Here is a 23,404-nt window from a genome sequence, read left to right on the forward strand (position 1 = left end):
AGGAAAAGAAAGGCTTCTGAAGTGTATTTTAGTGTACACTGTGTGAAATACAAATTTTTTATTTTTCAAAAAAATTTAACCATCTCAACTATTCTTTGTATTTGAAATGCCACTTGTTCAACTCAAAAAAAGAAACAGAAATGGCAAGTATACATATAAAAATGTACAGTCTCTCTACATATAATGAATTGCAAATTAAATTAATATGGTATCACTATCAGATTAGAAAAGATTGCAAAGGCTTGTAATATGTGACATCAGAGAGGGGGGTGTGGGGAACTGTCAACACTGGTTTTCTTGATGGGAGCATGAGAGCAACCTTCTTGGGGACATTACAAAAACTGTCAAAAGTTTAATTTCTTCCCTGACTGGTGTGGCTCAGTGAGTTGGGCACTGTCCTGCAAACCAAAAGATCACCAGTTCGATTCCCAGTCAGAGCACATATCTGGGTTGCAGGCCAGGTCCCCAGTTGGGGGTCATACGGGAGGTGGCCAATCAATGTTTCTCTCCCTCTCTTTCTCCTTCCCTTCCTCTCTCTCTAAAAATAAATAAAAATCTTTTTTAAAAAAGTTTAATTCCATAGGCTCTTTCATTCACAATTTAAATTTTACGGATTTATGCTACAAAAACTCTCACTGACATTCATAAGACAATCTGTATACAGGTAATTCTTGAAGTAATGTTTATACACAATACTGGAAAAATACTAGAATACTCCTAAATGCCTATCTTTGTAGTATAGGGTTAACTCAGACCTGGAATGATCAAACCTTGCACACTCCCAAGAAAAAACAGTCTCCAGGACTGGCTTTTGACTAGCTCCAGGAAATTAGTTCTGAGCCCTTGGAATATTCTGCCTGATAAGAGTGTTTCTGCTTGCCTGAAGCCTTGAGCCACGCAGTACAGGTTTCATTGGTTTATGCTGACGATATGACATATGACTGACACCTGTTTTTGCTCTGAAGGGCTGGAGGGTGATTAGCCAAGGCTGATCGGACGGGCACTATATGCGTACATGACTCCCAAAAAACACTGACCACCAAAGCTCGGTGCGCTTCCCTGCTTGGTAACACTTTGCATGTGCGGTGACAAGACAGCTGTGCAACTCCACTGAGAGCAGACATTTGACAGCTTGTGACTGCTTTTGACTTCACCCCATAAACCATGTGCCTTTTATCTTTGCAGATATTTATTTGACTCATTTTGCTATAATAAACTACAAGTGTAATAGCTTTTGAGTCTTATGAATCCTTCTAGCAAACCATAAATCCTTAGGTTGGTCCTGAGGACCCCCAATACAGTATCAGTAGGAATTTTGATTGAGACAATGAAACAGTATAAAGCCACTAAAAGGCATGAAACACGTATGTGTATGGATAAACACTCACAGTGGATGCCTATGACATATTGTTAAATGATCAGCTAATTGCAAAACATGATTGGTATGACCTTACATTTTTAAAAGCTAACTTTTACTGAGTGTCTATGATGTGCACCAGGCCTTATCTGTTTTATTTGTATTCTCTCATTTGATCTTCACAACACTCCATAACCACTAGTATCATCACCCTTTAACGATCAGAAAACTGAGGTACACTGGTGTAACTTAACCCCAGTGTACCTCAGTTTTCTGATATCCAAGGTCACACACACAGGATGTGGCACCAGGCTGCCTTACATCAGAGCCACACTCTTACTCTCCCAAAATGTGTGCATATCTGTAGGTATATTTGTAACATTGCGCAAAACATATGTCTTAATAATGGTTTCTTCTTGCAAATAAAATTGCAGGAAGATTCATTTTTATTTTGAACTTTTTCATATGTATCATTTTTGATGTATAAGCATATATTGTTATAACAATTTTCTGTAGGTTATGATATCTGCCGTATTATTTGCCCAGTTCTCATGGATACTGTGGTGGGGGCTGTTCTTGGTCTCGTTTCTCTCACTAATCTACCCTTGTACCCTTTTGTTTTATTTTAGTGCAAGGGAGTCCATCTCATTTTCACCAGGGGCCACATCAGCCTTGCGGTTGCCTTCAAAGGGCTAAATATAATTTTAGGACTGTATAAATGTACCAGGGTAACTACTCCTTAACTGTTAAGCAAGAGCTCGGTGCTGCTGGCCGGGTGGAAACAAGATGCCAGGCCGGACAAAACAAGGTGCCGGGCCGGATTCGGCCCAAACACAGGCCTTGTGTTTGCCACCTGTGTTTCAGTGTCTTCAGTTTCAAGCTTCATTGTAATTCTGATTATTTTAGTCCTTCCTCATTAATCTCTATGCAGATTTTGGGTTATTTTTGCATATTGACTTTTCTAACTAAACTTCAATATTGCTCTATCAAGTTCTCCATTTAAATTGCATAAATATATTAAATACAGTTCTTTGCATGGGTTTCACACAGGAATATGGTGTCACTAACGAAAAGACCAATTTAGAATTTGTAATTTCAGGGGTCCTGGCTCAAAGGAGATACCAACTGCTTGCAAAGAAAGGGTTTGATGGACAAACTGATTGGCATTGAACCAAGAATTCCAGATGGACATATAAACTACAGAAAACAGCTACATCTAAACATCTATGATCCACTTTTCTTTTTTTTAAAAGACTTTATTTTTAGAGGGGGGAAGGGACAAAGAAAAAGAGAAACATCAATGTATGGGTGCCTCTCGAGCGCCCCCTACTGGGAACCTGGCTTGAAACCCAGGCAGTGTCCTGATTGGGAATTGAACCAGAGACCATTTGGCTCACAGGCTGGCACTCAGTCCACTGAGTCACACCAGCCAGCGGTATGATCTACTTTTCTAGAAAATATGCTGAATTATAGATCACTATCAGTAGACACAGGCCCTCTGAGGTCCTTGTCAGTGGCAACTGATTTCATTCATGCAACGTACATACTACATGCCTACTACATATCGGGACTGTTCAAGGTACTTCACTAACACTCTGGGATTAAATTCTGTCACTTAGTAGCTGTATGATCTTAGGCAAGTTACTTAACCTCTCTGATCCCCAATTTCTCACCTGTAAAATGAGAATAATAAGTATATGCCTTTGGGAATTACTATCAAATGAGGCAATACATGACAGCTTCTAAGACATAGTAGGTACCTAAGAAATGGAAAGGACTGTCATTCCTAATGGTTCTACCACACAACCAGCCTATCTCAAAGTAGTAGCTCATTTCAAAAAAAATGTTTTAATTACATTTTTAAAATAATCATTTTATTTTGAGCATTTTCAAATCAGTGAATTGAATTTCATTTACTAAGTCCCTCTTCTCCAATGTAGCAACATACAAAGAATAAGAGGTGCAGAAAGAGAGGGAAATACCTGATACTGGAATGTGGAAGGCAGGCAGGAGCAAATAACCTGGGTAAGGGCACAGTCAGCAAACCCATCTCTCCACTCAGGCACTCCCATTGTGCTCCTGGAGAGTCAGATGCCCATCCCAGGGGCTCAGGAAGAAATAAGACATTTCTGAGGGCCTGAATAAGGGTCTGGCAGCCAGTCCCCCTCCCCCATGCTCAGGTTTAGTTAGCTTTCACACAGTCACCATGGCAACCCTGTCAGAAGACACACCACCTCCAGTCTGTGAAGCAGGCAGCCTGGCCTCTTCAGCACTGTGAAATATCTAGAATGCTTTTGAAACTAATTTTTTATATCTGTGATCTGTACGGGAGATGTGTGAGAGGAAGGGGAGGAGCTCTGCTGTTAATCTGTGGCTCAGCAGATTAAACAAAAAAAACACCACAAACACACAAAACACTGAGCTAAAGGAGACTATGCTCACAACAGAAGTAAAACATTTTGACAGCCTCACTCAGCTAACTGTCAAACACTCAAGAAAAATTGTTTTAAAAAAGAAAATCAGCAACCAAGTACAAATAGGAGCCTAAAAGAAATGGATTAAAAGCAGCACAGAACCGCTTCAAGACATGGAAACGAACCTCCAATATAAGGGGAAAAAGCAGACTGGACAGAGGTTTACCAGAGGTTCGTTTAGGGGGGACTATCAATCAATCGAGGTGGGCTCTGAGTTCTGATGCTCACAGGCAGTTGAGGAGGGTCAGTGATAATAAGCACAGTTTGTTAACTCCTTGCTGTGCGGCTTATAAACCTTCGGTACGCAGCTGAAACAATAAAGAACAAAAGGGTATGTGAAAATGTAGACAGGCACCTATGCACACACCTTACAGACAAGACATAGCACTCGGCACTTTCTCCACTACGCATGAGGCCAGTTACCACTTCCCACAGAACTGCCACCTACCCATGAGTAGAAAATTCCAGAAACACAGGTAGCCTGGACAGCTGGGTCATCTTTTTCTCACAGATGATCTCACCATGCACTTAACCTGAAAGTAAGCGGGGGCTCATGCCCTTTTCTCTAAATTACAGAGCACCCCTGTTCTGTAATGTCTCTCCCTGGAGCAACATCCAAAAGCCTTCTAGGTAGACTGATGCCCCAAAGTGGAAAGAGGACACTTTAGTCTTGGCGGAAAAACAAACATACAGATGCTCCTTGACGTACAATGGGCTTACATCCAATAAACCTACCAAAGTTGAAAATATAAATAAAAATGCATATACACCTAACGTACCAAACATCATAGCCTATAGGCCAGCCTATCTTAAATGTGCTCAGAACACTCACATTAGCCTACAGTTGGGGAAAACCACCTGATACAATGAGTGCGCTGCAGGGAATCAGTTGTGCGCCCTCACGATCACGTGGCCAACTGGAGCCACGGCCACCATCACTGCCCAGCATCACAGGACGGCACCCTGCCACATACATGTCCCTAGCCTGGGAAAAGATCAAAATTCAAAATTTGAAGTACGGTTTCTAGTAAATTCTTTTACACCATCATAAAGTCTAAAAATTGTATTTGTTATTTTTATATTTTTTCTAATCACTACAATTATGCCAACTCCATACTAAGTTCTTAGAGTGTGGTTCTAAGTTCACTCCAAAACTGATTCTCCATAAATTAAATTACACATTCTCTTCTTATACCTGGTAGAATTCCAAAGCTCTCCTGTGGAGAAACGGATGGAGGCAGGAAAGAAGCAAGAGTAAGTGACATTATTTTCCCCAACCTGCTCCAAACGCATCCATGGAAAAGGTAACACCACCTGCCTCGCTGCCTGTGACTGGCAGGGGCACAGACTGGCTTGTTAGCCTCCTACAGGAACAAGCGTCGTACCTGCAGCAGGAATGCATTTGTATTCTGGACCAGTCACACTATCTTCACACCAGCTTTATATCTTTAGTTGGCTCTGGTATTTCTATCAAGACAACCTCTCCAAAAAAAAAAAAAAAAGACGATGACAAACTCTCCAAACAGTAAGCAGCTGCTAAGCAGGTACATTTTATTTTCTGGTCCCAAGCAATGGCAAGTACTCCCCGCTTCTCATGGCCTGGGCTCCACCCTTGGGAGGCTTCAGGAGCTTCCCCCAGACACCACCTGTAAATGTGGAACTTAGGGGATGAAGAGGGAAATGTAGGTTTCATTTTATTGGGTTGGCCATAAAGTCCATTTGGTTTTTCCTGTAATTTTACACATTAAAAAAGACATATTTTTTATTTTCACCAATAACTTTATTGATTTGGATATTTTAAGTATGACAGCTATCTCCTGTGTGGTATAACATTGATTGTTCTCAGTTAATGTCTCAATTTGACTGTTATCAACTTCGACCGGTCTACCCAACAGTGGAGCATCATCCAGTGAGAAATCTCCAACATGAAACTTTGCAAACCACATTGACATGCTTGATCAGTCACAGTATCTTCTCCATATGCTGCACAAATCTTTTTGCATTTCAGTTGCTTTTTTACCTTTCTTGAAATAATAAAGCATAATATGCAAAAAATGTTGCTTATTTTCTTATACCTTCAATATTAAAATGGCTACACAAAAATTCACCAATTTTGATAAGTTCTTTTTTAAATGCATGCTGATATGACAGCTGTTATAATACAATGTAACAAAATTGTTTCAAATGAAGTTAAAGACAACTAAGCACTACTAGAGCCACCTTACAGGGGAAAAAAGAAAATTTTTTGGCTGACCAAATAATTCTTTCACTTATTTAAAGCCCATGTTCAGTCCACATACAAATACACGGTTTTCATTTCTTTTGAACATCCTTCCTATAATGTCTTTCAAGTGTTCTAATAATAAGATAGAAATCTGGAAAACTACTGAACCAGTGTGATGAAGGTGGATATGATTTTAAATTGCATACATTTAAAGCATCCATAATAATGTTAACACATTGTATGCGGGAAACATATTTATATGTTTTACGTTGACTGGTAGTAGAACGCGTGATAAAAACTACCAGCAAACAATGTGTTAATTATTTGCTTCACCACTAAGGAAATCAAAACAATTTTGCATCTCAGAACACCTCTTGGAAAAACAATAAGTCTCCTACTAAATTAAAATATCAGGTTTATAATACCTATTGAATTAATTAAAGTGAAATCTTGAGTATGCCCTACCTTGAGTGTCTCAGCCTCAGCACTGCTGACATTTGGACCAGGTAGTCCTTGGTTGAGGGGCTATCCTGTGCAATAAGGGGGTCGAGTGTGTGATAAGGGCAGTGTGACTAGCAAAAATGTCTCCTGGCATTGCTGAATGTTCCCTGGGGGGTAAAAATCACCCCGTGGTATTGCTGCTCTACCCAAAAAGGATCTTCATCTACATTCACTTTACAGATAAGAAAACTGAAGCCCAGAAAGGCCAAGAGGCCAGCTCAACACCATAGAGCATAATCAGTGGCCAAGACTGGGCATATGCTATGGAAGCTGCTCCTCAGTCCTGCATGTTTTTCACACTTAACTGGTCTGTGTTGAGACTTTGGCTGAAGACATGATATTTTAACTTAAAATAAATGTTACCAAAGGCATGTTTTAAAAAACTCAACATCATTAATCAACACTATAGAAATATTAGAATGAGAAGCTTGTTAAATTTCATGGCAAACCATATGACTCTTCTCCTATACTTCTATTCAGGCTAACTCAACAAATATGTATTAAGCATTTTCTAAGCACCTTCAACATTCATTAAGCAGAAAAGAGTCCCTGCTTCAGTCCTTTAGCCCTGCAGTGAACTGACTGTGAGGCAAGGTCACTAGTCAGCCTGGTGCATATGAAGCACCACGTTCCATAAGAAGTTCCCAGAAAGTAATGTGGATGTTTGAAAGGAGGAAGTTTCATGTTAGCTTGAAAATCCAAGAAACCACAGAGGAAATAGCAATTGAAATGGTCTTTTCAAGGTAAAAAAAGAAAAAAAGGAATTCTGGGAAGAAAGAATAGCATGGAGGTGGGAAGGAAAAGATTACTGAATTGCCTAATTACCTGGAAGTTGGAGAAAATAGAGTAGGCTAGCAAGGAAAACTGAAGGTTATATAAAGGCAGGCTTTATATGTTTCTCTGGACATTTGTTTTTAATTTGTTAGAATGAGGCACCATTGAACTTGTAAGCGCAAATAATATGTGATGCGACACTTCCAAGAAATTGTTTCCTCATTACTGCATAAATAAATTTAAGAAGGGACTGACTGCTGTGGGATCACTGATGTGCTGAGAAGGCTTCTGAGGCACAGCCTGGAAAAGAGGCGCAAGTACCCCGAGGCTGTCTGTCACTCTGGGACTGGAGCGCTGAAAATGGTTAGAAAGACACCATTATGCCCGTGTAAGCAGGAGGCACTGTGCAGAGGTTGACATGGCAGGACTGGGACACGCTGAGACACACGCGGGCTGATGGGAGGTAAGAAAACAGGGTGAAGAGAAACATGACCATTACCTCCGGAATCCTAATGACTGAAAGAACAATGGTGCCCCATGCAGGAACCCTGAGGTCGGAGAAAGAACTGGTTTGAGGGGAGAAAATGAGTTTGAGATCTCCTGAGAAAAGCCCAATAAGACATTATAAAGAAGGCGCTAGAATGCTGAGGAGAGATCCAGACCATGATTTAGTTCAGAGAAATGCAAGTTAGAACTGGAGTCTTCTGCATAACGCTGGCTCTTCAAGCTCTAAGAGAAAGTAAATTCCTACAGAAGAGAGGGGTGAGAAAGAAGAGTTGTAAAGAATGCCTGCCTTTGCTATTATCATTTTAGATCTTATTAAGAGTTTTAATAACTGGCTTTTTAGTTTTTGCCAGAATTTAAATGTATTCTCAACCTTTGGACCAATGGAGTATGAAAAATGTCCTAAACAATTTATAGTAAAAAATTTTCAAGGTAAAATGTTATTACCTCATAGTGTTTTTATTTTTAAGAAGAAAGTATATTTCACACCTTTTAATGTACTTAACTATGTTTTTTAACAGAACCGGAATAAACAAAACATTGATCAATTCAGCTCTAAAATAAAAGAAAAGAATGCCTACATTTATGCAAAAGTAAGAGGAAGGATAAGAAAAGAAAAAGAGGCTGTGACGGAATTTCTAACTCTCTAGGCAGAATAGGGGAGCTAAATGCAGGCAGTGAAGTTCAAATGCACCGGAAAGGCAAGTAAGAGGAGGCATGAACCTGAGTCTGTGGTGCCCCAGGCTGGGTTTGGTTTCCAGGAGGCAGCAGCAGAGCATAAGAGGTAAGAGACTGCTCTCCAGAGTCAGACAGATTTGGCTCATTTCCCAGCTTTGAAATTTGTCAGTTATGAGACCTGGGACAGGTTACTAAACTGCTCTATGCCTCCTTTTCCTCATTAAAATAAGGATACCATTCTCCACACATAACTTATGGGAGGTTAAGTATGTAAAACACTTTACCTTACCTCCTCCTTCATCAACAGCTACAGCTGTCAACAATTCCTCACTCTCCCCCCCCCCACCCACAAGTGACACCACAGAGGGCAGTGGTTTGGTCCTCTGCACCAAGAGCAGGTGAGGGGGCACGGAGGACCGGTCTGCACTCCTCCGGCTAGTGGTGCTGCCTGAGTGGCTACACATGTGACATGAATACAGCAGGAGAACCAACCAAGGAGAAAACAAGCTCGTGGGGTGTGGGGAGGACTGGGGGAAAGGAGTGGGTGACAATTTAACATGATACAGCAGGGATCAGCAAATGTTTCTAAAAAGTGCCAGATAGTAAATATTTTAGGATTTGACGGCCATATGGTCCTTATTGCAGCTACTCTACTCTTGCACAGTGAAAGCAGCTGTAGATAATTCGTAAATAAATGGGTATGGCTGTGTCCCAGTAAAGCTTTATTTACAGCCCTGGCCTCATGGCTCAGTTGTTGGGACAACATTCCATGCACCAAAAGGTTTGCCAGTTTGATTCCTTGTCAGGGCATATGCCTTGGTTGTGGGTTCAGTCCCCAGTTGAGGCACATACGCAAAGCAACTGATCAATGTTTCTCTCTCTCTCTCTCTCTCTCTCTCTCTCTCTCTCTCTCTCTAAAAATCAATGGAAACATGTCTTCAGATGAGGATTAAAAACAAACAACTTTACTTACAGAAACAGGCAGTAGTTAGCCTATAGGCCAGGGTGTACTGGCCCCTTCAATAAAAGGTGGAATATGACAAATGTTCTTAAACCTCTAACTCTGGCTGCTAAGATTAGAAACAGTAAAAGAGATTAATATTGAGATGAGTAAGACCAAATTTTAAAGAATCCCAGGCAGCAGAATCTCAAGTGTGGCAAATGGCTTCAAGTGTCCAGTGCTCCATTATTTTTGGACAAGGGGAGGAAGGAGGATAAAGAGACTGGCCGAAAAACATGGAAAATAATAAACGAGTTAAAATACATAAGTAAAAACATTAGTGAACATCCATCTACATCTCGAATTGAGAGCATTTCAGTCTCTGATTCCTTACCAAGCTTCCTGGGCTGATCTGGAAAACTGAAATATTACGACCTTATTTCCTGGTTAGAGGGACTTGCACTCAGTACCCAGTGGATAAGAAAGAGACTAATACACTTAGAAAATCAAACATTCAACAGCTCAGGAGTCCTGAAAACTTTCCTCAGGTAGCACAGGGAATAAAAAAGACAAATGACTCTAGATTTATCAACGAGTCATTGAAACCTTTAGCTGGAGAGATAAGACAAGATAAAAACACAGAAGGCTTCAGTAGGAAGAGATAAATGTGGAAGATCAGAGCTTCTGAGAGCAGAGGGTGATTACCTGCAGTCAGGAGTGGAGAGAGAGAAAGCTCTCAGCCTGCCTTGAAGAGCGGGCAGGATCTTGGAAAGCAAAAATTAAGAAAAGGCATTCCAGGTGAAAAGACCACGTGGGACTGGCAAATACTCAGGTCAGCAAAGGCTACATAAAGGACTTCAGGTTGACATTCAGAGGGGAGAGGGCAGAATGGGTGTGCTGGCTGTTAAAATCCCCCAAATATCCATATCAGAGGCTACCTCTCCAGCCGTGTGCAACTGTGCTGCCATCACCCTGGCCATTCCTCCCATGCTCCCTCCCGTTCTCCCAATTCAACTTCCCACCACATCTGCAACCCAGCAACTGAAGTGAGAACAGGCACAGCAGCTGCCTGCAGGACTTGGCCCAGCAGCAGGTCCAGCGCCTGTTCTGTTAGGGCTGTGCACACACCAAACAGGACAAAAGTTCAGAGGCCTGGCTTTCTTTACTGTGCTCAGACTAGCCAAGGAGAACAGTGTAAAGGAAAGGAATAAACTCGAGGCTGGAGCTTAGTTGCTTCAGTGTCGTTCTGTATACCGAAAGGTCACGGGTTTGATTACTGGTCAGGGACATGTCTAGGTTGAGGGTTAGGTCCCAGCTGGGGTGCATACGAGAGGCAACCCATTGATGTTTCTCTCTCATATAGATGTTTCTCTTTCTCCTTCCTTTCCCCTCCCTCTAAAATCAATAAGCATGTCCAGGGATGAGGATTTTTTAAAAATAAGGCTAGGAACACCCACTGGCACCAAATCTAAGGCCAATTTAGTAGAAAACTAGTTCAAATATCCAAACTTCTATAGTCCATATGAAGTGCTTGCAAGATTTTGTTGATTTATTAGCTAAGTTTTCTTTAGGAAACATGTGATACATGCACATGGTTAATAACTAAAGTGTACAAACCCTGGTAGAGCACAGGGCTCAGTTGGTTGGGCTGTCGTCCCATACCCTGAAAGGTGGTGGGTTTGATCACCAGTTAGGGCACATATGGGAGACAACTGATCAATGTTTCTCTCTCACATTGACACTCTCTCTCTCTCTCTCTCTCTCTCTGTTCCTTTGTCTTTTTTTCAACTGACCAATGTCTCTTTAAGTTTGTTCCCATCAGTAAATAGATATGTACCTCATTATTATTTATAATCACAGGGCATTCTATTCATTATATGGCTCTTAATCTATTTAAGCAGTGCTCTACTGATGGACATAGAGGTTATTACCCACTTTTTTATGGCAATGTAATTCATACATTGACAGCAAACACTGCCGGGGGTCAGACTTTGCATATGCATATCTATGTCAATTTGAAAGAGGAAGCCTAGTAGAAGTGGAAATGCCAAGTCAAGGAGTATGTATCACTGAAGGTTCTTGAGTGGGAGAGGCAAGAAAACAAAGGGGGTAGATGATCGGAGACACCTGTGAGTCAAGGTGGGCAATGTGGACAAAAGAGTGTAAAGGACTAAAGGAAGAGAGATGATGGAGAAAGACCACTTAGGAGGCTCTCACAATGTGTGGGTAAGATGACCTGACTGAGGTCAGGGAAGGAGAAGGGGAGAAGGGGGGGGGCGTGTTTCAGGACCTACACAGGTGAAACTGCAGAGGAAAAAATTAACTGAGTTAACAACTGATGATACGGAGACAGGAACAAGGAGGAGAGCAGGAAGGATACTAAGGAAAGGAGAGGGGGGAACCGAAGACTCACAAAGCATTCCCAAGCCTAAAGTACCAGGACACTGTCTTGAATGGAGAATTACATGTTGTACATGGTAATGTTGAAATGTCTCCAACCAGGGAGATTTTATTAACTGTAGCTGGGAATATCTCACTGAGCTCAGGAGGGAAAAAGAGGGGGGTGGATTTAGGCACCATCTACAGAGATGGGTGGCATCAAACAGGACCGCCCTGGGATAGAAGAGTGCAGAGCACGGGTGCCATCTGTCTTGAATCACCAACATTTAGAGAGTCAGGAGGAGGCAATCAGACAGAGAGGGCGGAGGGGGAAAGCCCCATGATGTGTCATGGAAGCCGAGAGATGGGCAAGTCAAAGTAGAAGGCAGCCTGGAGGGAGAGGCAAGCTCACAGCAGAGGAGAACAGGGACAATCTGGCAGCCTGGTCCCATAGTCTTTCAACACAAATGGAAAAGACACCACAGGAAGGAAAGGAAACCTGGCTGGGGCTGCCTTCAACCAAGCTGTCACTAAACAACATGGACACAGGGTCTTAAGAAGAGCAATAAAATGGAAGAGGACTTTTCTTAGGATAGAAAGACAGCTCAGAGTTCATAAGTCGAGGAGAAGGACTAAGTGCAAAGAGGAGAGAACTGAAAAATAGACAGAGGAAGTAACTGACAGAAAAATCTCAGGACTGTTGGCCCCAGATGCCTCATTATCATGACTGATCAGAGATTCTAATCATCTGAAAATCAGTCCCTGGTCACACTGTTTAGACACGGCAATGATTTCTTTTATTTGTGGTTTCTGGTTCCAACTCCAATTTTCCCATTTTCTGGTGGCCTTTTGCTTCCACTGCAGATGCTGTGAGCTACTAACCCCCAATAGCGGTTCTGTAGTAAGAGAAGCGTCTCAGAGGCTCACAGCAAAATGTCACCAACACAAGCTGCCATCTGAATGTGCTGTATTTGTGCACAATCTTGTCCATGGAGAACTCTTTTGTCTAGTTATAGCAAACCGTCTGCTAAATCAGAAATAAAGATCTAGAAAATGCCACAAAAACAAGCAGCAATGCAAAAGATGGCATTCAACTCTTCCCAAGACTCAGGGTATTACATACTTTCCAAACCACTGTTGGAAACAAAATGAAAATTATTTTTTTCTGAATAGGTCTCCCAGGGAAGGAAGATGTTAATGTCTCTTGGCTTATTCCTTTACTGTCAGGTCAGTAACATCATTAAATTCAGCAAGTTACTTTTTTCAAATATTAAATCATCTCCTTACTTCACTCACAGTGTTAGCAATTCGATCTTCCTTTAAAAAATGAGTTTTCCCAGATTGCAGATTATCCAAGACTGGTTCTCTTCACTGCTACTTCTATTTACTAGTAAATAAAACTCTAATTTTTTAGAGTACCACTTCTGTAACCAGTACTAAAATTCAAATCAGTAAGATGGGACATGAAATGCAAAATCAGTCCCAAAGGATGAAAAAAAAAGGATGAGCCATAACACCTAATGAAATGAAGAAAATTAAAGGTGAAGGAAGGAAGAAAGGAAAAAAAAGAAAATGGGTACAATCTTAAAACAGAAAAGAAATATACTGTTTATTTTTTAGTATGGCAACATACTCATTTAAAAAAATGAGAAATTAAACTTAAAAACTTGTGCTCAGAAAAAGACATGTTGAAGAAAGTAAAAAGGTGCCCTGATGGGTGTGTCTCAGTTGGTTGGGTGTAAGTGCTGCAGAGTGAAGGTTCGCAGGTGTGATTCCGGGTCAGGGCACGTGCCTGAGTTGCAGGTTCAATCCCCTGACAGGGCAAGTATTTATAAGAGCAACCAATCAATATTTCTCTCTCACATCAATATTCTCTCTTTTTCCCTCCTTTCTCCTCTCTCTAAAAATAAATAAATAAAATCTTTTTTAAAAAAGAAAAATAAAAAGGCAAGCAGCAGACTGAAGAAGAAAACATGCACAATACATATATCTGACAAAAGAACCACTAATTTATATATATATATACACATATATATATATATATATATATATACACATACACACATATAGACAAAAACACAATAGTTACATTTAAATGGACTACCAGAAATGTTCAAATAATTTTAAAAGGGCAGAAAAGAAGAAACACAGGAACAAAAAGCAGAGGGAACTAACAAAACAAATAATTAAACTGGTATGCTTAAAGTAAAGAATATCAATAGTAGCCCTGGCTGGTGTGGTTCAGTGGATTGAGTGCCTGCCTGCAAATCAAAGGGAGCTGGATCCATTATTTCAGTCAGGGCACATGCCTGAATTGAGGACCAGGTCCCCAGTGGGGGCACTCAAGAGGCAACCACACATTGATGTTTCTCTCCCTCTTTCTCCCTCCCTTCCCCTCTCTCTAAAAAAATGAATAAATTAAACCTTAAAATATAAAAATAAAATTATTAAATTAAATGTAAATAATCTAAGTATACTAATTAAAAAACAAATCTTCAGAATTCAATTAAAATAACCCAATTATGTGATATGTACAGAAGACTCACTTCATATATAATTATACCAATGGGTTAAAAGAAAGAGGTCAAAGAGATATATTACATAAACATGAATGAAAAGAAAACTAACATAGATATATTAATATTAGACAAAGTAGATTTCAAAGCAAAGGCAACCACAAGAATAAAGAGGGACATTATGCAATGGTAAGTGGGTCAATTCATCAAGAAAATATCAATATGACATCCTAAATGCATATGCACCTAAAAGTAGACTTTCAAAACACATGAAAAAAGAACTGAAAGGAAAAAATAGACCAACCCACAAGTATAGTTGGAGACTTCAATACTAGTCTCTTAGTAATAAATGGAACTAATAATAAAAACAGCAAGGAAGTGGACCTGAATGATGCTAGCATCCAACTGGAACTAACTGACATTAATAGAATACTTAATTCCATTACAGTAGAATACATGCTTGTTTTAAGTACATACCAAATAGTCACCAAAATAGACCATATCATGAAATATAAATCAAATCTTAACAATATAAAATAGTTAAAATAATACAAAGTATATCCTTTGACCATATGGAATTAAATTAAAAATCAATAATAGAAAGATAAGAAAATCTTCACATTTAGAATTTAAGCAGTACAATTTTAAATGATCTATGACTTAAAGAGGGTGTTTCAAAAGAAATTTTAAAATATTTAACTAAAAAATTTTAAATATACCATACCAAAATTTACAGGATGCAAATAAAGCAGTGCTTCAAAGTACATTTAATCATTAAATACTTATATTAGAAAAGAAAGTATCAAATCAATGATCTTAGCTTCCATCTTATAAAACTAGAAAGAACAAAATAAGCAAGGCAAGCAGAGGGAAATAATAAAGATAAGATCAAAAATCAATTAAATTGAAACATAAAAATTAAAGAAAAATCAACAAAACCAGAAACTAATTATTTGAGGGGAAAATCAGTAAAATTTATAAATCTGTAGCATGGTTGACAAAGAAAAGGGAGAGAAAGAGCACATTACTAATATAAGGAATGAAAGAGGAGACATCACTACAGACCTCACAGATATTAAAAGAATAAGAAAATACAATCATTAAAAAAAAATGCACATGATTCTTGCAATGCAGATGAAATCAATCAATTCCTAATAAACAATAAACTACCAAAATTCACTTGAAATGAAAAATATAAACAGAATATTCCTATAACTATTAAGGAAATTGAATCCACAATTAAAATCCTTCTGAAGAGTAAATCTCCAGGTCCACACAGGTTCACTAGTAAATTCTACCAAACATTTAAAGAAGAAATAACTCTAACTCTACACAAAGTCTTCTAGAAAATAAAAGTGGGGACACTTTTCAACTTATAAGGCTGATATTATGCTGATATCAAAACCAATAAAAAGTATAAAAAGATAAAACTACAGACCAATATGCCTCATAAACACAGATGCAAAAGTCATCAACAAAATACTAGTTTAAAATATTCAGTTATACACAAAAAAGAATAATACAGCATGGACAAGTAAAGTTTAACCCAGAAATGCAAGACTAGTTCAATATTCAAAAATCAATTAATGTAACCCAACATATTAACAGTATAAAGAAGAAAAAATACATAATGATATCAATTAATTGTGATAATTCAACATTCATTCATGTCAAAAAGTCTCAGCAACTGCAAATAGAAGGGAATGTCTACCCTCTCCACTCACTCTTATTCAATTTTATACTGGAAGTTTTAACCAGTGTACTAAGGCAAGAAAAATAAAAGGCAAAGCAACTGAAAAGGAAGAAAGCAAGCCACCTCTGTTTGCAGATGACATAATAGTACATATAGAAATAAAAACAACTTATAGGACTGCTTATACCAAGTACTACAAGGATGAGTTGCAATGGCAACTTTTACACATTACTGGTAGAAATGCCAAATGATACAACCACTCTGGAAAATTTCAGTTTCTCACAATTTTAAACACAATGGCCCAAGCAATCTTGTCCCTAAAGCCTTTACCCTTGAGCAAACTACAGTCCTCACGCAAAATTCAGCCTAGCTCATTCATTTATATATTGTTTTAGACTGCTTTCTACTACTACAGAGTTGAGTTGCAACAGACTATTGGCCTGCAAAGTACTTACTATCTGGTCCTTTAGATAAAAAGTTTGCCAACATCTGCCCTAGAGAAAAGAAAGGTTACACAGAATGCAATGTTCATAGCAACAGCTCTATTCACAGTCACAAAAATGGAAACCAACCCAAATGTCTGTCCTTCGACAGATGAACACATGAACAAACCATGGTACATCCCTACAAGGGTATACTACTCAACAACAGAGAGGAACGAACTAGTGACACACACAATTTGTATGAATCTTAAAGCATTAAGCTGAGTGAAAGAACCCAGTCTCAAAAGGCTACATACACAACAACTCTATTGTATGACACCCTCAAAACAACAAAATAGTGACAAAAAACAGATTGGTGGTTGCCAGGGTTTAGGTGTAGGGGGTAGGTACCGAGGGATGCTTTGGGGTTAATGAAACTATTCTGTATCCTGATAATAGTGGTGGTTACATGTGTGTTAAAAGTCATAAAACTCCATACACCAAAAATGAAAGTCAATTTTACTGTTAATTTAAAATGTATTAAAAAGATAACCTTTGCTTATAATATGAGCCCCTTATATATTTATTCCCTTCCAGTATCTGAAAAGCAATATACATAGAGACTTGTTGTGAAAACATGAAAACATATGGTACAACTTTTATTGTTGTTGACATCTGTTTTCAGCTTCACCCCTTATTCTGCTTTCAATTAAATGAAAAGCCTGGACCAATAGAAGTCCAGGAAGTCAAACTCATCATGGTTGGATTCATAATGAAGACACACAAGAAACTATTTCAGGAAACCTCAGGATAGCATATTAATAACCAATTCATCTTACAACTTAAATCCACCTAGAGTTGCAGAACTGCTAGAGACAAATCAGCTGAAGTCCTGCCCCAGTTTGGGTCCTTTCTTTCTCAGAAGGTTATGTCAACAAGGCACAAAGCACAGCAAGACAAGCAGCTTGAGAAGGAACAAAAAGACATTTGTCCAAAAACACAGACTTGACATTAGACAGCAATGTGTTCTTGGCCAAGTCATTCAGCCTCTCCATGCCTCAATTTCCTCATTCACAAAGGAAGATCCCAACATCCTTTATACTCCCTTCCAGCTCAAATTGAGTTCATGTTACCATCATCCATGAACTTCTAAACCACATATTAAACATTAAAAAGAAAAATGATAAAGCAGCATTTGTGTCCCAAAGAATGTCATAAGAGGAGTATTTGTGGCCTTTTTATGAAACTGAAACAGAAAAACCCCTAGTTTCCTCAGCATCCTTCACCTCTCAAAAGGAGCTAGTGTCTCATGGTCTCTGAATATCCTATCAACCTCTAAAATCACCTATGAGGATTCAACAATTCCTGAGCACATGTGTATAGTGGGAATTACACTGAAACCTTCCTTTTGTGTAGATTGTACATTAGGCAGTCAAGTTCAATGTTGATTGTGGTGATTGCAGACTAGGTCTCCTGGCACAACCGATACACGGATTTGTATCTCTGTACCCCACAGATATTAATAATATAGCTGACAGCCCTGGTCAGTGTGGCTCAGTTGGTTGAAGTACTGTCCTATAAATGGAAAGGTCACAGTCCCAGTCGGGGCACATGACTAGGTTACAGGTTTGGTCCCCAGTCAGGGCATAGGGCATGTACAAGAAGCAACCAACCAACATCTCTCTCTCTGGCATCTCTCTCTCCCTCTCCCTCTCCCTCTCTCTGTCCCCATTCCTCCCTCCCTCTTTTCACCTTTCTCTAAAAGCAGTAAGTATGTCCTTGGGTAAATATTTTTTAAAATAATTAATTTTAAAATAGGATAAAAAATAAAATAGCCAACAGATCAAACACATAACCTACCACCAGTTTTGAGTATTTAGAAAACCTAGTTGATGAGTAGAGAAGACACATATTACATATATGAAAAAAGAACTACTGTCCAGCTGGCAATAAAAAAAATACTATATTTACATTTCTTTTTGAGTTGTATGCTCAAAAACAGAAAATAAAAAATGCAAAAACCACACACAAATGTATGACTGGTCAATTTGTGTAAGCGTTGTTGCTTCTAATTATATAAGCTTTCTGCAATGGGTAGCATGATTCATTGTCCTAAGACTTGCTTCCTGCCAACAGTATTAAATTGTAGTGTTTCTTATATCCTTTAGCCCTTACCAACATGGTATGTAAATAATTCACTTCTGCCAGAACTAAACACTTCCTAAGGGTACTTTAACTACAGTCAATGGCTCATAGCAAAAAAACTTCCATGTTACTGAAGAATCATTTCAACTACTAAGAAATTGTTATCTATCCATATATTTGTAGTGGGACAAAATAAAATACACAAAAGAACTGAATGTCAGAATCCTGGAGACAATCTTCTGACATATGACATATCAAAATAACACTTTAATGCATTTGAATCTATCAAAGTAAAATAGTTTGTGTAACAAAACAATAAACTAAAAAATTGAAAAAAAATACATGAAATGTAAAAAAGTATATCTATCATTCATAAAATTCTCAAACCCATAAAAATATCAAGCATAAAGACATAAATGAGCAAAATATATATGCACAACTCACAGTAAAGGAAATGAACACTTGAAATGTTCAATCTCAACTAACAAAAGTTGACAGACTCTCATGCTTGGGACACAAACTCTTACTCCCCCATCTATCCTTGTCATGCCAGTGCCCACAACCAATGCCAGTGACCAATACACCCTCAGAGTGCTGTAAATGTTTACAATCCCTCTGGCAAACAGGACTGCAGTGCAACCCAGTAACACATTCTCTATAGCAGTGAGACTGCAGAATTTTGAGCATAACAATTGGGTCATGTTCAGGTACTTAACTGGCTGAAAGATGTCAATCTTAAGTAATAACTGAAACAGAAACATGGATAAATGTTTATATGATTAAAAACTTGCAAGTACAATGACACTGCATTAAAATATGGGTGTATATTTTAATAACCACAAATTTGAAACCATTTAAATGTCAGCCAGAATTGAAATGGGTGGAATAATATGAGGTACTTCCGCAGCCATGACAAAGCATGCAGCAGGCCTGCATGCTCTGGCATGCAGAGATGTCCACGATGTACTACTGAGGGAAAAGAAGGAAGGTTAGGGGCAATACACACAGTATGACCATACTGTTGGGTTAAAAAAAACCTACTCTGTATCACATATGTTTTATTATGTATGTGTATGTACACAAACTATCTGGAAGTATATATTTCAAATCATCAGCATTTTAAAAGTATGCTTAGAAACTTTAATTTTAACTTCATTCCTTTTTCTATTACACATATTTAACAACCTGAATTACTTTTAAATTTTAAAAACTCAATTATGTATTCAAATATCAAACTGAAATAGGAAAAAAATTAAAATGTTGAAGCAGTGAAATTACAGACAATATAAATCAAGCTTCAAAGGTTTATTTCTAGGTAAAAGTTTATTTTAGAAGTAAATAGCTGTAACAGGTAGCAATGAGTCAGCGGCAGGCTGGGCACATCTGCCCACTTGCAGACCCCGTGCACTTCAGGAAATGCTACGATGTGTGGGCAAAAGCCTCTGAGGACACAAAGAAACACCCTGAAGGCCAGAACCTGCAGAAATGAAGCACCTAGGAAAAATTCAACAGTGTTCATATTGCAACTTAATAGCTCTAAGGTCAAAACAACCTAATTTTCAATTCAGGATTCTATTGGCTTTGGAGAACAAAAACATGAAATTCTTTTGCATAATTTTATTTAAATGATAACTTCTCCCACAAGCACTATGCAGAAAATGTAGTAAATGTATAAAACTAAAAACTACATATTTTTAATGAGTTTTCAGAAAAAAATATCCTGGCTTTGTTCTTAGTATTAAAACAATTGTCATGCTAATGGAAGTAAAGTGAAATGCATGTTCTAAAACCAGACGATAACATAAAAATCACTCATGTTTTTGTGACACTCTGGTTTGCAAAGAACTCAGTGTGCTTCAGAAAGAATGAGGACAATAGGCTTTGGAGTATGAGAGTCCAAAAACAACCAAAGTCCCTCAGCTTATCCCCATACTGAGCACCAACCCTATAATGACCTTTCAGATCAAGGCACAAGTGATTCCAAAGCGGCTCTGGGTGTGCCACCATCCAAGATACTCCACAAACAGGTAGGGGTGGAGGCAACTCACTCTTCCGGCTGGGAAGCTCTATCTCCTGCAGGCCTGTTGGCTTATTCACTCCACAAACAGTGCCAAGCACCTTCTGTTTGTTCTAAGTTTTGAGGATGCCCTGGTGAAAAAGAACAAGTCCTTGCCATTGCTCGCAGGGACTTTACATTCAAGCAAAGGAAAACAAACAATTAAAAAGTCAACAAAGATGAGGAAAATCCTTCACAATTAAGTTTAGGAAGAAAACAAAACACATGATTTGATCAAGTAATATGGGGTGGTGCTACTTTAGATGAGGGCCAAGGAAGGCTTCTCTGCAGAGATATATTTGAGGCAATATCTGAATAAGGAACCTGGGTGCACAGGAGGACCAGGCAGCTGTCGTCGGTGGGAACGAGTGTGGAAGAGCTCCTATGAGGTCGGAAGAGTAGGCAGAGGTCTGACCACGCAGGACATGGAGGACATGAAGAAGAGTTTAGATCGTCCTTCAAATACAATGGAAAACCACTGGAAGATTTTGAAAGAAAAAAGGTGGAAAGATTTAGTTTATAACTGAAAAAGAAGATCGAGCTGTTGGCAAGGTGGGGTTAGCCAGCTGGGAGGAAATGAGATGCAGCAGGGCTTGTAGGAGGCCATAGGAATGGTGCACATGACCGTGGCTCAGCGCAACACAGACAGCGAGGAACTGGAGAATGAGGGACACACTCTGGATGACTGCTAAGAAACTGGATGCAGGAATAAGAAAAAAAGGTTAACCACAATCTCACAGATTATTCTGAAAGGATTTTTTTTAAACAACATTTTCTTGATCTTCAAATCAGCAGTGCGTGTTTTAAGACATCTCTCTCTGCATGATTCTGATTTGCCTAATCTCCCAAACAAGTTCATGTGGTATTATAACGTGGTGCAAAGTATATCCCCCACAATCCTTGACTGTGGGAAGGAGGTAGTGGATGATATGGTGTTTGAAACCCATTGCATAACAATGGCGAGTTAACAGCCATGCCTTCCTGAAGGGAAGAGGGGAGCTGCCCAGGGCGAATTGTATATGACTCTGAAGGGGAGTCAGGGACCTGTGCCACAGCCAGGGAAGCTATACAGCTCTTATGTGAGAGGAAGGGGGCAGATGCCCACCCTGGAAGTCGCTGGGAACTTTTGCCCTGACTAAAGATGGCAGCCAAAAGAAGGTAAAAGATATAGAGCAAAACTGGCAGACACTAACACATCATAGGAGGGGATGGATATGAGTTCACGCAAAAGTTCCCAGCCAAGCATTTAAATGAGGGTGGGCTAAAAGAAGAGGTCCACCACAAGGTCTGGGGTGTAAGAGAAGAAGGAGAAGCCACACAGTCTGGAGTAAAGGAGAGAAGGTCTGAAAGCCAGAAGTTCAGAGTCGCCAGAGTTGGCAGTATGGTGGTGACCTGCCCAGCCTCCCAGATTCAAGTCTGCTTGGAGAAGACAGCAGCAGAGCTGATGGAGCTGTGGGGACCTGCCTAGCCACCTGGATTTGTGAGAGATGCTTGGAGCTGAACTGTGACCACGAATGTTGATCTGCAGACTTCTACTTTTCTAAAAGATGGTACCTCCAACTGGCATATTCTGAAACTGGCCTGATTTGGCAAAGGGAGGCAAGACTGTGTGTTTCTGGGTGGTTTTAAAGGGAGCAAGACTTAACAGCAGAAATCTGCCATTATTCTAAATCTGTATAACCTTTAAATAAAGAACCCCTTTCCTCTTTCACCACACTCTTGCATCAGGAGTCATACTTCTTGGTGGTGAGCAATTGAACCCCACAGCTGTTCCAGAACAGCACTGGCAGGGTTCTATAACAGTAACCCACAGCCAGCTTTTGAAAGTCAGTTCATGACAGAGAGAAGCAAAATAAACCAGTCCACTGCACAAATCCAAATCAGCCCCTCTACAGCTCCGCACTTTAAACAGCTGAGCAAGGTGGTCACATGCACACCCAGTGGTACTGCTCAAGATCTCCAAAACGACTTCACAGTCACTTAAAAAAAGAGACAGCTCTTAAAAAAACACAGCTTTTTCCTGATAGTTTGAAAATGAGAGGAGATCCTGGGAAAAGTATTTTCATATACAAATGCATCATGTTCACCACGTGTTATTTTTGCAGATGAATTTATTTCATTTGGCTGGCGAATGAAATATGCAACCACATTCATGTTCCAAAACAGTGGCTTCCCACGCAACACAGCATCATTCCTGAGGATTCTTACAGCAGGTCTAGATGAAGCTCATGCACACGCAAACAGATCTGAAGGCTTAAACTTTTTGGCTTCTTAATTTTTCCAGTGGGACATAGCAATACTTGTTAAATTTCAAGAGGCTTATTATGACCTCAGGAAGCCCTTCACAATACAATCCATTAAAAATCTATAGACTAAAGACCAATTTAACTTTTGTTCATTCAAACATTGAGCAAATGTGTACACACAGCTCACAACCTATACGTTCTTGAAAAAACATTTTGCCAATCCAAGGTAGAAGCTCTACATAATTTCTGGAGAATGTTTGATTTTAAAAAGTTTTTTTTTGATGGACTTCAGAGTTTGAAATGAAGAAAACTTTACACAGTATTTCAAGAAAGTGCTCATGTATTTGTTACCTTTCATTCATTCAAGTATCCACTCTTAGAACTAATGTGCAATCATATAGTTTCTCCTTCTTTAAGATGAATGCTTGGCCCTGGCTGGTGTGGCTCACTGGTGTGATTCCCAATCAGGGCACATGCCTGGGTTGCAGGCCAGGT

The 23,404-nt window shown here is 39.4% G+C and overlaps 1 protein-coding gene and 1 long non-coding RNA gene across 2 annotated transcripts in view; one reads left to right on the forward strand and one right to left on the reverse strand.

Moving 5' to 3' along the window:
- TMEM163 (transmembrane protein 163) overlaps positions 1–23,404 on the reverse strand; it is a 221,871-nt gene that overhangs the window by 138,655 nt on the left and 59,812 nt on the right. The window lies entirely within an intron of this gene.
- LOC118500137 lies at positions 5,981–6,457 on the forward strand. The gene is made up of 2 exons (XR_004902669.1): positions 5,981–6,282; positions 6,361–6,457. It is a non-coding gene; the product is annotated as an uncharacterized LOC118500137 (long non-coding RNA).

Source organism: Phyllostomus discolor, chromosome 4 (assembly GCF_004126475.2).
Source record: "Phyllostomus discolor isolate MPI-MPIP mPhyDis1 chromosome 4, mPhyDis1.pri.v3, whole genome shotgun sequence".
Lineage (NCBI taxonomy): Eukaryota > Metazoa > Chordata > Mammalia > Chiroptera > Phyllostomidae > Phyllostomus > Phyllostomus discolor.